Raw genomic sequence first — 19936 nt, 5'->3', positions numbered from 1 at the left:
AAATTACCAAAGAACTGGTCTTCACTTGTCATATTTATTTACTCCAGTTAGCACTGCACCATGTGTGCTGCTTCATTAGGATGCTATTTGTTTCTAAAATACTTTCCTTTAAAATTATCTAAAGGATAAGTCTTGAGGACATTATGCTGAAATTAACCAGTCCAAAAAAAAAAAAAAAAAAAAGACAAATGCTTCATGATTCCACGTGTCTGAGATATTTAAAGAAATCAAATTCATAGAAACAGAAAGCTGAATGGTGGCCGCTGGTGTCTGGAGGTAAGAAGGAAAGAGAGATATTTGTTTAAAGAATATACAGTTTCGGTTTTGCAAGATGAAATGGTTTGGAGACTGTAGGGTTAAGATAAGCTGGCACACACTTGTAATCCCAGCCACTAGATTAGGGAGACTGAGGAAGGAGGATCTCTAGTTCAAGGTCAGCCTCGGCAACTTAGCGAGACTGTCTCGAAATAAAAAATAAAGGTGGGGATGTGGCTTAGTGGTAAAGTACCTCTGGGTTTAATCCACAGTTCAATCTCCCCCCCAAAAGGGTTAAGACAGAATTTTTTATGTTATGAGATTTTCACCACAATAAAAAAATTATATCTACCAAACTCTGATGATACATTTCCCCTCTGCCAAAGAAAAGTCATGTAGCGAAAGCGCTGTTCAGATCTGGCCAGTGGGCACCAGCACTCTACTGACTGTATGTTCCCTTGTGGTTTTTTTTTTTTTTTTTTTTTTTTCCTCAATTGAGCGCGCTTGCCAAGGGTGGCCTCTGTCTGTGCCACATCCTAATGAGTTCTGGTAAACAATTTTGACCCATGGTGCTATCAAAAGGTGATAGTGAGGATCCTACCTAATAGAAGAAATATCAGAGAGTATCTTGTTGGATGGTAAAAAAAATTTTAACCAGCTCAAATGACTTTAAGGAAGTGGTTGGTAACAAAGGGGAAGCATTGACAGGGATTCAGGGTGAGAAAACCCTCTGACATTATGTAGGGCATCATAACCAGCTCTTCTACCAGGGATGATGGACTAACAATTACAAGTCATGGGAAGAAACCGTGGCCTGAGAAGTTTCAAAGAGAAGAGAAAATCCAGCGAGAGGCATCTGCCCTCAGACTTGGACAAAACAACCCATTCATTTGGGTTTCCTGGCCAAGGCCAATGACCCTCACTGTTCACAGGGAATACCAACAGTGCTGAGGGCCAGTAGCCGCCATGCTTTATATGTGTACTGGACTAGGAGAAATCATTCAAAGATGTTGGAGCACTGGTTCTCAAACCTCAGAGGACCACCAAGAAGGCTTGTTAGGACAGTGTGCTGTGATCTGTGCCCTTCACTAGAAATTCTGATTCAATAGGTGTGAGGAATTTGCATTTCCCGCATGCTATTTTAGGTGACACATGAGTGCTGCTCCTCATACCACCACACTTTAAGAAGTTCTGGCTACTATTTATAATAATCAAATAGTCTTTTTGTGTGTGTATAATAATATCTATATGTATATACATACTAATATGTATGTGTAACATCAAACCTAAATATGCTATCCATAATTTGCATTGTAGTTGAAGAAACTTAGCTGATTAAAAGAGAAACCTAGTTGGTATGGCATTGCTGTACCTGAAACAAAATTGTGCTTTATAATTGCCTAATACTTTCTCTTTGACCATTAATTATACCTTTTGGTCTTTTTTGTTGTTGTTTTTGCTTTGCTACCATATCACTGGGGTTGAGTGAATCTAAATGTTAATTATGAATTTAAAAAAAACAAATCAAAACTACAAAAACCATGAAAAAAGTAAATCATAAAAGCTGACAAGCCTTCACCTTTAATCATCTCAAGGTTAAATAATGATCAGAATTCTTTTAGTTGAAGTACTTATGTTGCATCTTGATGTTTGACTGTCATATAAATATAACTGTGCTATTAGACTCTATTTTTCATTGCAGATGAAATTGATGCATCTTTGTGTGGTGTAGTCTGACATAGTAAAATTGTTACTCTCTAGGTAGGATATTCATAAAAATGTAATTATCGTAATCAGAACAGTCTTTAAGCTCATGAGTAGGGACTGCCAGATCCATGATTGACAGTTTTCAATCACCTCTCATACAATAAAGAAACTTCTTAAAGCAGCCTTGGGATCATTAACATCCTGCAGAGGGAAACTATTCCACTCCAAAACAAAGGGTAAAGCTGGGCACCGTGGTAGTCTCAGTGACTTGGGAGGCTGAGGCAGGAAGATACCGAGTTCAAGGCCAGTCTCCACAACTCAGTGAGACCCTTAGCAACTTAGTGAGATCCTGTCTCAAAATAAAAAGAGGTGAGGCTATAGCTCAGTGGCAGAGCACCCCTGGGATCAAACCAAATACCAAAAAGAAAAAAAAAAAAGGGTGTGTGCTGGGAGATGGTGATGAGAACCCAAGTTGGCCTCCCCTACCTGACTTTGGGTGTGATTATCAGAGAGCCTTTTAACATATTTCATTTGGTTTACCCTCCAGCAGGTGTAATAGCAGTGCTGTGTGCTGGGAGAGTGCTTTGAGAAAAAAGAGTTCAGACCACCCTGGTGTAGGCTGGAAAACATGGCTGGCTTTAATCCATTACCATTTCCCCTCTTGAACTCATAGCTTGCTGGAGGAATAGCCCTGGAGTTGCTGCACAGGCAACATGCCCCCTGGGGAAAAGGTAGCAGCACCAACCGGGGATTCCAGCCCTGATTATGTAGGGGGTCCAGTGTTCTTTCTTTTCTTTTTATCAGGGATTGGTTGATCCCAGGGGCACTCAACCACAGAGCCACATCCCTGGCCTTTTTAAATTTTTTTTTTTATTTTGAGCCAGGGTCTGGTATGTCCAGTGTTCTGAATATCCCAAATGCTTAATAGAGATAGCAGAAGATATGTTGCGGATTTAGAGAAATAAAAAACAAAAATGAAGTCAATAAGACTCTTCAGTTGGAAGATGAAGATAAAAATATTCAAATGAGGAAACAACTTTGCTTTTGAGTCCCACTGTCTCTCTTCAAGTTATTCAGTAAAAGAAAGTTCTTTCCTTATCCCTGAGTGAAAACCTCGAACATCCTACGACTTGTTTTTAATCATTCTTTGATAATTAAAAATTCCGTAGTCACTTTGTTTCCAACAGTCTTTCTGAAGAAGTGTCCAGTCTTGTGTAATAATTCTATAATGCTCTCTCTTTTGTTTTTGTTTTTATTTTTGTTTTTGGTACTGGGGGTTGAACCCAGAGGTGCTTAACCACTGAGCTTCCTTGCTAAATTCTGAGGCTAACTTTGAACTTGGAATCCTCCTGCCCCCAAATCACGGGGCTTATAAGCATGTGTCACCATGCCCAGCTGTAATAATTACTTCTTGAAATTAGATTTAAAGTTGACACTTATCCTTTGCTCATCTGAGGGCTTCTGCTGCCAGAAGGGCAGGGTTCCTTTCTTCTTTTCCTCCATCTTCTGCTTCCAACTCCCTGCCCCAGTTTACCCACTGTGGTTTGTTCCAGGCTCAAAGCAGGAAGAGGGAAGAAGAGAGAACAGTGCTTAACTCATTGGTTGTCTCATAAGGTGGCTTCTCTATTTCTGGGGGCTAGGTACAAATATTTAAAGCTGCCTCTTCCTTGTGTAGCATAATTTCATTGGTTCTTTAGCAACACCCCAACCCCACATCCCTATTTCTGGGGTGCTCACACCCAACCTCCTCTTGATGGGCTAAAATTCCCTCAGCTCTGCAGCAGAATTGTAGCTTCTCCTTGCTGAAGCCTACCACCCCTCTAGGTGGCCCTGTTGGACAGGAGCTAAGTTCACCCACCCCACCTTAACTCCATCCCTCCCTTCATCTCTCTGTAACCAGCCCTGGCCCATCCAGTTCAGCCACCTCTCTTTTAATTGTTAGTTGAGAAATTTCCAGGCAGGAAACTCTCTTCTCCAGGCAGGAGCCACACACCAATCCACAGTGCCCTGCACATTCTCCAAGTGGCAGGGAACAGGACCAAAGCTCTGGAAGAAGCCCTTTGCACAGGAAAGCCACTTTGGGGTGGGGGTAGCCTTCAACCTGTCCTCTTCCAGAGAAAACCTCTTCACAAATCTCCCCTCCCATCTTCTCCCCTTGACTTTTTGTAGTGGAGAATGGTTCTTCCCAGCCTTGATAGAGTTGTTCTTGTGGAGAGACTTGCATGATCCCCATCACTCCAGGCTTTGCCTGGCCTGTCACTCCCAGCACCACTGGCCTCCATCTGAGCACTGGGCTGGTCTTTCCTCTCCTGCAGTGACCTGCCTCAGGCACTGGCTGCATTTTCCAGTTTGGAGCTCAGCGGCCTAACCCTGGGCTTGGGAGACTACCTTATTTGCTGCTGCACTAAGTCCACCCTCTAATTTGGCCTCTCTAAGTAATGAAGGTAAGACTTTGTTCCATCTACTCCCCTTCATTTGGTTTTTCAGTTTGTTCAGAACCTGGAAGAGGAAGAGAGGTGCTATTTGTCGGGCCTCCTCAGAGATCCAGCATCTTTTTTCCCTGAAGGTAGGCAGGGAAGATTTGAGTCATGTTACCATTTTTTGGATAACCCTTTTGAAAATGTCTTATCTTTTTATGACACCTCTCTTTGGCTTGTCATATATATTCTACCTTGGTGACTTGGTGAGAACTTCTTATTTAATATTCTGAAATGTGTCATATGGAAAATAACAAGCTAAAAGTTTTTAGAGTTTGCTTGAGAAGTAACCGATTATAGCAACTATTTGAGGACATATATATAGCAGTGAAATGAAGATATTTTAGATAAAATTTAAAAATACTTCAAGAAGAAAAATTACTTTCAAGGAGACTCAAATTCTTTCTTGGCTCGGTCAAAGACTAGTAAGTCATTCCATCTTGCTAATTTTGTCATTTATAAAATAAAAGATTTAGACTGAATAATCTCTCAGGTCCTTTTCCAACTCTTACAATGAATCTGTGAAACCTGAAAAGGAAATAGGAGACCATTTCCATTGCCAAATGGGCAAGATTGGTGATACAGGCATGGAAGTCAATAGTGCAGGTCCCTCGTGGCACACAGGAACGTGGCCCTTCGTCCACTCAGTCACTAACTCTTATGGATTCATACATTTGTACCAGGAGATATATAAGATGTAATCCTTGACCCAAGGAACTTATAAACATGAAGAAGAAGCTAGACTGATTATAAGTATTGCTAAAACAAAGATGCTTTATTTACCCCACAAGCATTTTCCAAGCACCTGTGTACAAAGCACTGTAGTAGTATCATAGGAATTGTGCTGGGGTGCAGTGAATAGTGTCCTTTCAGAGCACCATGATTATATGTACAGAACAGACCTAAACAGAGCCCATATGAGGATGGATGGCAAGCACAGGAAATGCTATATGACAATGCACAGCCCCAAACCTGCCCTCACACCCTTGATCCTGGACTTCCCAATACAAAGACCAAGGACATTTCAATGGGGAAATGATTGTGGTGCTTCTCTTCCTCTTTCTTCCCTCCTTCCTTCCTTACCTCCTTCCTTCCCTCCTTCCCTACCTTCCTCCCTCCCTCCCTCCCTCCCTCCCTCCTTTCTTTCTTTCTTTCCTTCTTTCTTTCTTTCTTCCTTCCTTCTTTTTAACACATGATTATCAGTCTGGATTCACTCTGTTTACAGTTTGACTACCTCATAGAAAAACATGTCTGTAACATACCTGTAGTTGTAAAAAGGCTTAGGTAAGGGCCAGAGGGTCAGATAAATATATGTTATTTATTTGGCACTCCCAAGCCAGTCTCCTTACACCCCCGAGGATTGTCTGTCCTCTCCTAAATTTTATTCTCATATTCTTGCTACATAACCAGCGATTTTTTAAAAATCAAGAAAATTAAAGTTCCAACACCTTTCTAAAAAATTATCCTTTTTTTTTTTAAACAAAAATTCATCATGTCATTTCAGGCAAGCTTTTAAACTATGGACCAGGAAGATGGTTGCAAATGTATTGATCTGGATCAGCATTAGATTCAGGTATCTGTCACAAAAGGTCCACAAATACCCACAGAGCACCTCTAGTGTAACTGGCTACCTGTATTAAGTACCATAAAAGATACCTTCTCTTCCCTTAGCATCCAAGCCACAGGGTCAGAATAAACGGTGAACCCGCCACCTGTCCAATCACCTGTGGAAAGCAAGCTGTGGGCTTTGCTCACGCTCTTTGCTCTTCTTTAATCTCCAAAGCTGAATCCCAACCTGACTTCTTCCCTTCAGTGACTTTTCCAAGACACATCATATTTAATTGCTTGAATGTATCACTTCATACATTTTAAAATTTTAAATTTATACATTTTTAAATGTATAAAGTATAAATTTCAAATATATAAAATTCACTGTGGGATCAGGATCACACTGGTCATGTAGTCATACATGTACATGTAATATGTACAATACATGTAATATGTATAATCAGAAAAATACAGGTAATATATATAATCAGAAAAATGAGAGATTACATTCTATGTATGATCTATCAAAATGTATAAATGCATTCTACTGTCACGTACAACTAAATAGAACAAATAAAATTTAAAAATTAAAAAAGTTATTGTGATGATGGACATTTAATTCACGTGAAATTCTGATTCAGGTAGCTTTTCATAGGGAGTTAGAATCCTGGCTTACCTTATCTACTTTTAGTATTGATTAAACAACTTCCCTGCAGGATTCCCAAAGAGATGGTGTTTCTGGTCAGGTGCAGTAGGGCACACCTGTAATTCGAGCAACTTGGGAGGCTGAGGCAGGAGGATCCCAAATTCAAAGCTAACCTCCAAAACTTAGCAAGGCCCTAAGCAACTCAGTGAGAACCTGGATCTAAATAAAATACCAAAAAAGGGCTGGATGGAGTTGCTCAGTGGTTTAAGTGCCCCAGAGTTCAATCTTTGGTACCAAAAAAGAGACAGAGAGAGAGAGAGAGAAAGAGAGAGAGAGAGAGATGGTATTTGCATGGAAGATACATGGAGAACGTTGCTTATTGGGCAAAAACAGGATACCACTTACAGAGAGATCCAAGCTAATGAAAGGAGTGGGGGAGACCTCCAAGTCGGTGAAGATGTTAGGAGGCACTGTGCCTGACTATGATCTCACTTTCCTAATGGGACCCCAGGGCAGATGGTCTGATCCATGGCCTGATAATAGGACAAACCATTTCATATCTGGAGTGTACGATCACCATCTTCACAGTGAATGAAACCAACAAGAGCCAGCAGCTGTTCAGAGTTGAAGTCATGAACAATGAATCTCTGTGAGTTGAGCGACCCAGTGGAGTGGGTGGGAAGCCTGCTGATGTCATCCATTTACAGGCCAGAGCTTCCTCTGGACACAAAGAAGGTTTGTCACTGAGGTCTTCCTGGAACCAGTGCTGTCATCACCTTGTTGTCTGCAGTCACAAAGGTGCAATCTACCAACCAAAAAACAATGAGGCTTTGCTTCCAAACAACACAGTCTGGGAATGCAAAATACCAGAAGCCGGAGCCGGAAGAGGGCAGACCGTCAGTTGTCTTTCACTCTTCCAGTTCTATAACTGCTTCTTTCGTACATTTCAAACATACCATATTTTTAAAGTTAAATCCTCATTCCTCTGCTTGCTAGTCTTCTGATTCCATTCGAAACTTGGCAGCTGTTTTGTTGCAAAGGAAGAGATTCAGAAATTCCAATTCTCCTACTTAATAAGAAAGTTATGTCCAGCGTAATGTAATAGGAGATAAATTTCCCATTATTGCCAACACTCAAAGTCAGCTCTCAGTTATGTGCTTTGAGAATAAGCCTTGGAAAATATTTTAATTCTAATTCCTATCCCCAACACAGAAGTTTCTAAGCATCCATCTACTTTTAAGTTGCTGTGTGCTTTTTAAACGTATATCCTATCAAAAACTGACTTTTAAAAAATATGGCATTGGCATCATAAGTTAATTTTGATGTTTCCATGACTTAGGCTATCTGAATCATCATTTGAGCTTTATTAGAGTATGCAAGAGCTCAATTTTAGGGCAAACTCAAGGTCAAGTTTCATAAACCTTCCCCTACTCTGCACCAGGACTTTAAATAAGAAGTAGAAACATAAAATAAATTTATTTGAACATACCTGCTGTGTCTGTTGGGTTGTTTGTAGCCATAATCAACTACAAGTGGACTAAGCTCACAATCTCCTAGAAGTCTGGAGGGAGGGCATTTGCAATTTGGCTCTGTCTACTACTCCCATACATTCAGTTTGAAACTTGGGAACTGTTTGGTTATAAGGGAGGAAATTCAGATTCAGAAATTCCAAACCTCCTCCTTAATAATTCTGTGGTTCAGTGACTTACCGAGGACCCAGACTCCTTCCATATTTCCAACTCACCCTGGGCACACAGGTTTTAATCCTCAAGCTTGCTCCATATGGGTCAAGATGGCTTCTGCACAGTCAGATAGCACCTTCACACATCACCTAAAGGCACAAGATGACAGTGTCTCTATTAAGAGAAAAATCTCAATCAAAACCACCCGAACTTCAAAGGGTAAGTAACTGGGCAACCTCTAAAGTGAGAGGTGGGCTCCATGAGCACATGAAAATGGGTGGGCGGGTGGTGGGGGGAATGGCAGTTGACTAGACACAACTAACAATGCCTATCGTAAGTGAGACTTTAGAAAAACTCCATTTCTATATTCTGAAAGTTAACAGATCCTTCTGGTTATTTTCCAAGGAGATTATATCTGTGAAATGTGCTTACAACCAGGTAACCATTTTCTCCTCAGCTAAAGCAGTACAAAGGAGAAGACAGGTCTGAGGGGGTATATAGCTTAATGGTTGAAATGAGGGTTGGTCAATAATACAGAAAGAAAATATTCTAAACAATGATAATTAGTTGCTATTAACATCACAAAAAGAGGTTAAAAAAAACCAAACCTTATATACCTTCCTTTGGAAGTATATAATGCCATCTATAAAGAGTTTTTGCCCCAAAACCGAAAATCAGATTAAATCTCTGGGTCTAAAACCCAACTTACAGAAAGTACAGGGAACAGAGGAACTTATTAAACACCACCACAGGGAAAAAGTCAGCAAAACTCAGACTCTAGGACAAGTGATCTGATTTCAGAAAATAAAAGAGAAAGACATTTATAGATTAAAATATATCTATGAAATGCAATGTTTAGACCTTATATGAATCTTGATTCGAACAAACCAATTGTAAATAACAGGAAATTTAAACCTGACTAGATAATTGATGATCTTAAGGAATTATTGTCAATATTTTCAGGAGTAGTAATAGTATTGTGGTCATTCTATTAAAAAAACTCATGTCTGGGCTGGGGTTGTGGCTCAGTGGTAGTGTGCTCGCCTAGCACTCCTGAGGCCCTAGGTTCAATCGTCAGCACCACATAAAAATAAAATATAAGTATTGTTCCACCTACAACTAAAATATATATATGTACATCATATAGACAGCTCATGTATTTTAGAGACACATGCTGAAATAATTAAAGGAGAAATGATATGACATCTGAGATTTACCTCAGATTCCTCACAATAATGCAGCTGAAGTAGAGGAGTCAGGTTAGAGAAAATGATTGGCTGTGAATAACAGTTGGGAAGTTGGGTGATGTGTACATGGGGATTCATTATGCAATTCTTCCTGTTTTTATTTACTTCAAAATAGCAATTTTTATATATTTAAAAAATAAGACATGAGAGAGGAAGGAAGAACTGGCAAAGTATACTGACTCAGTCGTCCATTTGCACAATGGTCAGTGATGTGTACTTAAAACTTTTCCAGGTACGCCGTCTCCTTTTTTTTTTTTTTTTTTGTACCTGGGAATGAACCCAGGGGCACCTCACCACTGAGCCACATCCCTAGCCCTTTAGTCTGCATCATTGTTATGAGAAAATGCAGAAAAGCCTTTCTGACTATTCTAAACTCAGTATCCTCAAATAAACTAACTTCATTTCATTTAAATAAATATTATCAAGTTATAAAGTGTTGATCCTAGCCCATGATCAATTTTTAGATTTTTTTTTGATAAAAATAAAATTCTAGTACTGTTATGCCATATGTTGCTATTAAAATTAGTATCTGGAGACTTCTAAGTATTTATTAACTTTCAGTAAAGCCTCTGCTCATTTTGAGAAGGTGTAAGTGAAGTGCACTTAGAACCAAGAAACTTAATTTTTAGATTGTTTGCTTGCTATAAATGTGAGCAAAATTTAAAAAATCAAACTTTTCCAGAGCAGTAAGCCAGCTTTGCTCTAATATGACTTCATTATTCCTACTTCCCAAAGAAAAGAAAACAAAATGCAAAATGCAAAATATGTTTGGGGTGTATGTACACCCAAAACAGTACAGACAGACAATACTCAAACTTTTAAAAAATACGAATGATGAAGATTCCCTCTGAGCTCCAGATTACTTGCAAAAGATCAATGGGCATGGATCCCAATAAAGCATCTGAATCACAGCACAAAACTATAGTCTGATACATGTATGTATTTTCCTGACTACATCTGAGAATCTCCTAGACTTGTGCTGTAAGTCATTTTCACAGTAGCTCAAGATGCTAGTTTGGAAAAAAAAAAAAAGTAACTTTCAACTTCACCCCACCCCCATCTCCTGGAAGGGGGGATGGAGAGAGAGAGAGAGAGAGAGAGAGAGAGACTGGAGTTTGACTTAATCACCAATGGCCAATGATTTAATCAGTCATGTCTGTATAATGAAACTCCCCAAAAAACCAAAAGGATGGGGTTCAGCAAGTTTCCCAACTGGAAGACAAGAATGCATCCACGTGAGTGGCACACCCCAAAACTCCATGGGAGTAGAAGATCCTGTGCTGAGGACCCATTCAGACCCACCCTATGTATTTTATCATTCAGCTGTTATTTGTACCCTTTAATACATTCTTTGTAATAAATAGGTTACAGCACATTAAAAAAAAAAAAAGATGGTAGTTTAGTTTTTACTTCTACCATGATGAGACAGGAGAGGAGTTGGGGAAAACTGTGGGATATGAATAGCCCAGAAAGGATCATAATGGGAAGAAAGAAACACTATGTATTTTTGGTATTTTTCCACCTCCATGTTCTCTTCATCCCTACCTAGAAATACAGTGCTCTCAGGTCTTCCAGCTTCTCTGAGTCTCGATTATTTTTGCCCTCTCTCTAAATGTTCATCGCTCTTTATCCTCTTGGTTTGATCTAATCTAATAGTTATAAAAGCAATCTGTATGAGCTACAGGAATCCTTCCTTAGCCACACAGGATTCCAAGGCCCTCAGTGAATTCCTGGAACAGAGGCTAGTTCCAAATCCTATACGTACTACACTGTGTTTATCCCTATTAATACATTCCTATGATAAATTTTCACCTTTCTACTTAAAGGAAGCACTTTGTGGCTTCTCTTTGGCATATCCAAATTTCCAGTTTCACTACTCTTGTGCTTCAGGGCCATTATTAAGTAAAATAAGCATTACTGAAACACAGGCAATGTGCACCACCACAGTAGATCTGATAACAAGGATGGCTAATAAGCAGCTGATGGATATTCTGGACAAAAGGATGATTCATGCCCCAGAAACTGCACTGATGAGATTTCTTCATGCTACTTAGAATGGTATGTAATTTAAAATTTATGAATTGTTTATTTCTAGAATTTTCCATTTAATTATTTTCAGAATAAAATTAACCGTGGATAAGGGCATAATACTATACCTCTATCAGACATTCTCAGATACCAACTCATAGACCTAAGGGCCTATTATACTCATATTCTCTCTCACAGAATGCTCAAAATTTCCATCTTAAAGAAGTAGGTATTTGGGAGTTGTGGCTGGAGTTGTGGCTCAGTGGTAGAGCACTTGCCTGGCATATGTGAGGCCCTGGGTTCCATATTCAGCACCATAAATAAATAAATAAATAAATAAATTAATTAATTAATTAATAAAAGATCCATTGACAATTAAAAAATATATTTAAAAGAAGTAGATATTCACAGACCTTACATAACAGAAATCGAGGATAGAATGAAGGGGTTTCACATGTGCCTAATCATTCTGATTTACAAAAAAAATGGATGAAACTAACTAGTATGTATAACTATAAAGTTCTAATAAAATTAAAAGTGTAGCCTGGCTAAATAAAGTGTTGAGGAATAGGAGTGGTACAAAGCATCAGAAAAAGGGACTAGTAGGTTTTGCACTTCCACCTCAATGAAAATTTTGTCACAGTAAAAAAGTTAAGACATAATCTTTAAAATGCATTTATGAAGGTTCACATAGTTTCACAGAAATACTTTTTCTTCCAGGAAGTCAAGGTAACTCATGATTTCCTTACCCATCTCCTTTTATGATTCCCACTGAGATAATATGGACATATTTTTAAATATTAGACTTTCAGGCAGGAAAATATCCTAGAACAGTGATCTCTAAGCCTTACTGGTCATCAAAATCACCTGCCCAATTTTTTTAAATCAGCATTTTTAATCTCCCGCTCCCGTATTGAATCACATTCTTAGCCAAGGTGGGAGAAGGGGCTGTAAGGGTCTGAGGTAGGAACATGTATATATATACCAGGGATTGAACCCAGGGGTGCTTTACCACTCAGCCACATCCCCAGCTCTTTTTAGTATTTTATTTTGAGATAGGGTCTTGCTGAGTTGCTTAGTGCCTTGCTAAGTTGCTGAGGCTGGTTTTGAAATTTCAATTCTCCTGCATCAGCCTCCTTTGAACTCTCAGTCCTCCTGAGCTGCTGGGATTACAGGTGTGTGCCAAAGCATGTGGCAGTAATAACCAGGCTGAACCCTGCTTAGCTTCAGAGATCAGGTAAGATCAGGTGCCTTAAGGATGGCATGGCCGTAGACTGTTTTTTAATTCTCCATGTTAATTCTATTGATCAGTCAGGCTTGGGCACCACTGTTGAGAAATGGACTGGACAACTGATGTGTAATTTTGCCAGGTATCCCCTGGGGGTAGGGGGGTGGGGACGGCAAGGATCAGAGTTCAGTGTGATAGAGAGGGATAGATTATTGACATACTGATTTATTTATTTATTTATTTTTATTAAAAATCATAAATTTACATAGGGCAATGTTGTTTGATTCATTCTGTTATTTTTTCCCTTTCCCCCCCACCCCTCCCACCCCTCTTTTCCCTCTATACAGTCCTTCCTTCCTCCATTCTTACCACCCTCCTTATCCCTAACCCTAAACCTAACCCTAACCCTAACGCTAACCCCTCCTACCCCCCATTATATGTCCTCATCCGCTTATCAGCTAGATCATTCATCCTTTAGTTTTTTGAGATTGGCTTATCTCACTTAGCATGATATCCTCCAATTTCATCCATTTGCCTGCAAATGCCATAATTTTATCATTCTTCATGGCAGAGTAATATTCCATTGTATGTATATGCCACAGTTTCTTTATCCATTCATCAACTGAAGGGCATCTAGGTTGGTTCCACAATCTGGCTATGGTGAATTGAGCTTGTAGTAATTTATACAGTAATTTAAATAGTAATTTATACAGTAATCTATGTCCTTGTTTCTACTGGATAGAAGGAAACATGATTTTCTTCCTCTTTTGCTCTCTGGAAGGAAACCCCCCACTTCTCTTTCGAGTCATAGGACATTCATATGCTCATGTGTAAGAGTTTTAAGAACTTTGTGTTTCAAAAGTTATCTTGGAAAAAGCCCAAAAGGAGTTCTTGACTCCTCAAAATAGATGATAGATGATTTGATTGCTAGATAGATAGATAGATTAAAAAACAAAACTGGGATTATCCCAAAAATAGAGGAGATATAAGACATCATTTCCAGGGGGAGACAGATATTCCTCTCCCCAGAGAGATGGAACCACCCCTCCCCAAGCTGGAAGGAGGCATGGGCATCTCCTGCACCAAGTGTGTAGGGAAATTCAGAGAATTCCCTCCACCTTAGCTGCAAAGAAGCAAGGAACATGCCACCCTCAACAAACCTCAGCAATTGTTCCATCTCAAAATCTGTCTCATGGGAACTGCAAGAAGAGAAAAGGAACTGACATTCATTGCAAACCTCTACTGTCCCAGAATTGCTTTCCCCTGGGACCCATGGATCCTGTGAGCCTTCTTGGGAGTCAGAGTGGGAGCAGAGGACCAGCCCTGCCCAGTGTGTTTCCTCTTGCTCCTGCTGGGGAGTCATGGAGTGTGCTCATCCGCTTACAGAGTCATGGCTTGTCAAGCATCTGATTTGGTATCAAAATAAGAATCAAACAAGATGAGTGAAAGAAACGAGATGTGAAAGAGCTCAAGCTGTTTATGTTCGATTTATATTAAATTAGAAAATAGACTGAACTCACCTGTGGTGATGGAGGTTAGTACAGCAAGCATCTCTCGCCAGGAATTGACCGCAGGGGCACCAGGGAGGCTTCTGGGTGCTGGAAACCTTCTTTATCTTGGTCTGGATAGTGTGTGTTTCCAAACCAGTTTCCTCTCCACCTGATGTCCAGAAAAAGTCAATCACTCCAGTGCCCAGTTTTGCAAAAGAGAAAATGTTTTAATTCTCAAGTCAGTCAAGCAGCCAAGCATAAGGAGATGGGAGTCCACAGACTCAAATCCACCTCCCCAAGTATAGGGTCTGCGAGTATTTATGGGGTGAGTTAAACAGGGCTTTTGGTGTTTGCGTGGACAAATTTCACGGCACTGCATAGGATGCAGGGTCAGAAAATGGCGACATTAGCCTGGCCTGGGGTTAGACACTAGAAGGACGCCCATTAGATGCTTCCTGCAGGCATAGGTGACGGAGGTTGTGGTTTCAACCAGTGAGAGTCAGACAATGCTTCTTTCTGAATATTTCTTTTTAAAAAAGCTTAAAGTAATAATTATCACAAGTTGAGCAAACATGGAATCCCAGCTACAGGGAAGGCTGAGGCAGGAGGATGGCTTGAGCCCATGGGTTTTAGTTCATGGCCAGGGCTAGGCCATATAGCTGAACCCCGGCTCAAAACACAGTTACCATGCGGCTGGGACTATAGCTCTATAGTAGAGTGCTTGCCTAGCATGTCTGAGGCACTGGGTTCGATCCTCAGCACCACATAAAAATAAATAAAATAAAAGCTCATCTATGGGCTGAGGATATGGCTCAGTTGGTAGAGTGCGTGCCTCGCAAGCACAGGCCCTGGGTTCAATCCCCAGCAAAAAGATCATCTACAACTAAAACATATCTTTAATAAAATAATTACCAAGTGACCTGCTTCAGAGGTGTTAGCTAAAATAAAGCTAGCAGTGGTTCATTCAGACTTTCTCTGAGTGGTGTGTGTGTGCGCGCGTGCAGTTCTTTTGTTTGAAGGTACTGGGAATCGAACCCAGGGGCACTCCACAACTGAGCCACATCCTCAGTCCTTTTATTTCATTTTGAGACAGGGTCTCACTAAGTTGCCCATGCTTGCCTAGAAAATGCCATCCCTCCTGCCTCAACCTCCTGAGTAACTGGAATACGAGGAGTGTGCCATTACACCCAGCTACGGGAATTTAAAAGAAAGGATGTATGTAAATGTATGATTACACAATGGTATGCCTCTACCTCATGTACAGAGAAACAAGTTGTACCCCATTTGTTTACAATAAAAAGAAAAGAAAAGAAAAAAAAAAGACAGGATGTGCTCTTTGATTTTAAAATGTTTACTGGGAAGGGAGAATAACTAAAGTTTCTTACAGGAAAAACAATTGTTAATTTTGTTTTGAGGACTCAGTTCCACAGGTGCACACATATGTAAGAAGTCATTGAGCTGTACACATAAGATCCATGTACTTTACTGTTATGTAAATGTTAACCTCCGCAAAAGTAAAGACATCATAAAGCAAACAAGCCAATAAATGAACACAGATACTAAACAATAACCTAGAGTGACTTGCCAGTTCCACCTTGCCTGTAATTGGGGTCACTTTTCCCATCTTGCTGACTCGATGCCATTACAATTCCTAAAATGAATCTAGTTCCCTACCCCAAAATTGCATGGGAAATTTAAAAAGCTAGAGAAAAAAAGCCACTCAGACCAAGAAGCCTCATCTATGGTGGGCAACTAGTGGGGTATTTATGTGCAGGGCGATAAAGCCAGGCTCTGTTGCTGGTGGTTATAACCTTAAGCTGCTTACTTAAAGTCTCCATTCCTCAGTTTCTGGATCTGTGTAATAGGCTTATAATCAGAATTAAACACGTTTAATCCATATAAGTACGCTCAGGAATATCTAATATTATTACATGCCAAGGCATAATAAGCATTATACCTGTATTATCTGCTATAATCCTTACAGCTGTCATCTCCATTTTACAAGGGAAGAAACTGAAGCTCAAAGAGACAACATTTGCATAGTTAGCAAAAGCACCATCAGGATTTGAAACTAAGTCTATCTTGTCTTTTCCTTTTAAAGGGCTTCCCTGATGATTGCCTGGATCTTCCCAACCTCTGCTTCCTCCCGGACTGCCCTAGTGTTAACCCACCATTACTCTGCATCTCTCCCATAGCCTGTGGCTGAGACTGGATCCCATGGTCCTCTCTTCTGGGAACACTGTAGTCCTTTGTGTTCTGTTTGAGCCCCAGGTACAGAACAATGAGTCTAAATAATAAATGTTGGAGTGAACTCTTAAGACTGTGTCGCCTTCCATCACTCCCCCCCTTTTTATTTTATAATTATAGTAGAGAAAGTGTTGCTTTTAAAGGACACATAGTACTGGAAAATAGAAAGTGTGCCACTATCAGAAAAAAATTGAAGTATCTGGTAGATAGAAATTAAATAAAGTAAACATCAACAAGAGTTGGAGGGAAAAACCCACACCCCAAAACTGACTGCAGAAAATGATCCTAAAAACTTAAAATAATGGAAAGACAAGAGCAAATCCAGAGAGGTTCCAAGCTCCAAAGGGCATTTACAATAAAGGCTCTGAATAAACCATCAGGATAATTCATTAAAATCTATTTTCAAAGCATGGGATACATGGACTTTTTTGCCCCTACACTGGCAGAAGAAAAACATCAGTAGTGATTGGCCTGGGGAGGGCAGAGGGCAGAGAGAGGGCACCAGAGATATGCATGGGAGGCAGTGTTAGGAGACCAGGTACCTCCACAAGGAGGGTCATGTGTACGATCTGCCCCCGAGTGAAACCCTCTTACTTCAGCATCATGGCAGGGAAGCCTGCAGGTGTGCCCGGATTAGTTTTCTATCACTGCCAGAACAAAAGACCACAAACATAATGGGCTAAACCACACAGGTTTATAGTCTTTCTGCCCTGTAAGTCAGAAGTCTAACACAGGCCCTGTGGGGCTAGAATCAAGGCGTGTGGAGGGTGCACTCCTTCCTGGAGACCCTAGAGGAAACTTTTCCACCCACATTCCTTAGCTCCTGCTCCTTTTTCCCATCTACAAAGCCAGCACTGTTGCATCCCTCTGACCCTTCTTTCAAAGTCCCATCTCCCCAGGGAACATTATTTTCAAGAATCCTGTGCGTGGGCCCAGCTGGATAACCCAGGATAATCTCTTCATCTCCAATTCCTTAAATTAATCTCATCTTCAAAGTCCCTTTTGCCATGTAAAGAAACATGTTTACAGGTTTTCAGGAATTAGGGGCCATTACTCTGCCCACCACATGTGCTTTTTGGGCATCTGGCAAATGTCCCTGTATCCTGGTTGGCAGTTCCACCTGAAGCTGGAATGACATCCACAATGGGAAGCAGCAGAGGCCTAGCCAGCCCATTTTTGCAGGCTAGCCTTGGCTATGGCCCTTGGTTCCTACTGGTTTTCCAAGTCTGATTTTCAGCCTTCTGGTCAACTTTGTGAGCACCCAAAAATCCTGTCAACAAATTATTTTCCTGCATAAATTAGCCAAAACCAGTTTTTTGTTTGTTTGCTTTTATGTTACTGGGAATTGAACCAGGGCTTGGTGCATGCTAGGCAAATGCTCTGCCACTGAGCTACATTCCCAGCCCATTAAAGCCAGTTTGACTGATCAAAATATTCTACCTTCCTGTTCCACACCCATTTATCGTTAAATAAATGCGTCCTGTGGATTTCCCCACATACCTACACACAACTTATATTCTTGCATTTATAGGAAAGGTCTGTTAGATAACACTCCTACACAAAAGCAGATAAGACCCATGCCATTTATCTATAATTATTCACCTTGTTCTTCATTTGGAACCCAGGATCACCAGACTTTGAGAATAATTAACACCCTGAGCATCTTGAAACAAATAGAACTGGCCTAGGAGACAAAGAGATCAGAATAAAATTTTAACAACAAAAGATTCTATTTGGTATATTCAGGGATATCTGAGAACATTTTGCCTACACACAAGAGCATTTAGTGTATAAGAAAGACTTTTTTTTAGCAACAACATTCATTATTATTATTTTTGCACTGCTGGGGATGGAGACCAGGGCCATGCCCATGTTAGGCAACACCATACCACTAGATTATACCTTTTGCTCCCCATCCCTGTAGGTTACCACCCTCAACATTTCTAGTTTCACTGACATTTCTCCATATCTTTAAAAATCATATGCTTATATTCATTTTTCTTTATTTTTCTTTATTTACTCTGGTGCTGGGGATTGAACCCAGGGCTTGCGCATACTAGACCAGCGCTCTATTACTGAGCTACATCCCCAGCCCCTTATGCCACTGTTTTTCAACTTGTCAGTTTTAGTCCTTGTCTGTTGACTTCCTGTCAAGGTAAAAAAAATGTTAAATACCTCTCCCCGTCCCAACATCATTTTTCTTACCCCTTCCCCTAGTTATGTGTAATTTTTTATTCGACCAATGGTCAAAGTTACATTAAGTCAATATCAATGTTATTCACTGTGCCAAATCATGCATTGCAACCTTTTTCTACACATGGTTTCATTTTTTCTGGTCAATAACTGACTCATTTTCTCATTCGTTTGGTTTTCCATCTACCTGTTGTTAATTTTTTTCTCAATTTCCCAGAGTATCTGCTATATACTAACTAATTCTATTTTTTCTAATGCTGAGAACACTCAAGATTCCTTTTTCTGAGCTGCATCTGGAGTCCTATCCCTTTCTCCTTCTCTCTGGCATAGCTATTTCCTTGAGGTTCTGGGATCTCCCCTCCTGCCACCTTAAGGTTTTCCTTGCTGCTTCCACACCTTCCATGTTCTTGTTTTATTTCCTTGTTTTGCTGAATTAGTTCTTCCAGTTTCCTTTATGAAATTGCAGCATATTATCATTCACAGCTGTTTTCCAACCAAGGCCAGAAACCGCAAGATGCAAGGACCCAAGTTCAGGGCTTTGTCTCAAAAGAACAAAGGTCAGCCAGCCGCCTTCTCACGGCCAGGCAGACCCAAGGCTCCAGGGAGCCTCACACCCTCATGGAGCCTCAAGCCCCCGTGGAGCTGCGACTCCATGGCCCCTGGGCCCCCAAGAAAGAAATCTTGACATCACACCAGATGGCACACACCTGTAATCCCAACTACACTGGAGGTTGAGGCAGAAGGATTCCAAGTTCAAGGTCAACATATGCAACATAGCAAAACCCTGACTCAAAATAAAATAAAAAGACCTGGGGAACTTAGCTCAGTGGTAGAACTTTTTTGTCTAGTATGTGCAAAGCCCCAAGTTCAATCCCCAGTACTGCCAAAAGATGAAAAAGAGTTCTTGGAAAACAAAAATCCAGTAAGAGGACCTTGTCCACCACCAAAGTCCAGCATTTGAAATAATGCCTAGCACATAACAGGAACTCAATACATATTTACTGACAGAATGAATATGGATAGAACCTATAACAGCTGAAAATAAAATTGGTAATCTGAAAGATAAAGGAAAGAAACTCACAAAATTTAAAATAAGAAGGAGAAAGCAAGTGGGAAATAGAAAAAATAACTGAAGCAATGTGTAGAATTAAACCAGGTCACCAAAAATGCATCAGATAGGCGTTCAAG

The 19936-nt window shown here is 40.3% G+C and overlaps 1 long non-coding RNA gene across 7 annotated transcripts; it reads right to left on the bottom strand.

Moving 5' to 3' along the window:
* Nucleotides 1-358: 358 nt before the first annotated feature.
* LOC306658282 lies at nucleotides 359-19223 on the bottom strand. 7 transcript variants are annotated; one of them, XR_013763007.1, is made up of 8 exons: nucleotides 19145-19223; nucleotides 18158-18239; nucleotides 14339-14477; nucleotides 14056-14224; nucleotides 8123-8464; nucleotides 7590-7657; nucleotides 7184-7438; nucleotides 359-6749 (listed from the first exon to the last, which is right to left on the bottom strand). It is a non-coding gene; the product is annotated as an uncharacterized lncRNA (long non-coding RNA). The 7 variants fall into 7 exon arrangements; XR_013763004.1 differs by having other exon boundaries at nucleotides 7590-8464; XR_013763005.1 differs by having other exon boundaries at nucleotides 7184-7702.
* Nucleotides 19224-19936: the final 713 nt, after the last annotated feature.

Source organism: Sciurus vulgaris, assembly GCF_902686455.1.
Source record: "Sciurus vulgaris genome assembly, chromosome: 3".
Lineage (NCBI taxonomy): Eukaryota > Metazoa > Chordata > Mammalia > Rodentia > Sciuridae > Sciurus > Sciurus vulgaris.
Note: the sequence above shows the minus strand (reverse complement) of the source record. Positions and strands in the feature narration are given on the sequence as shown.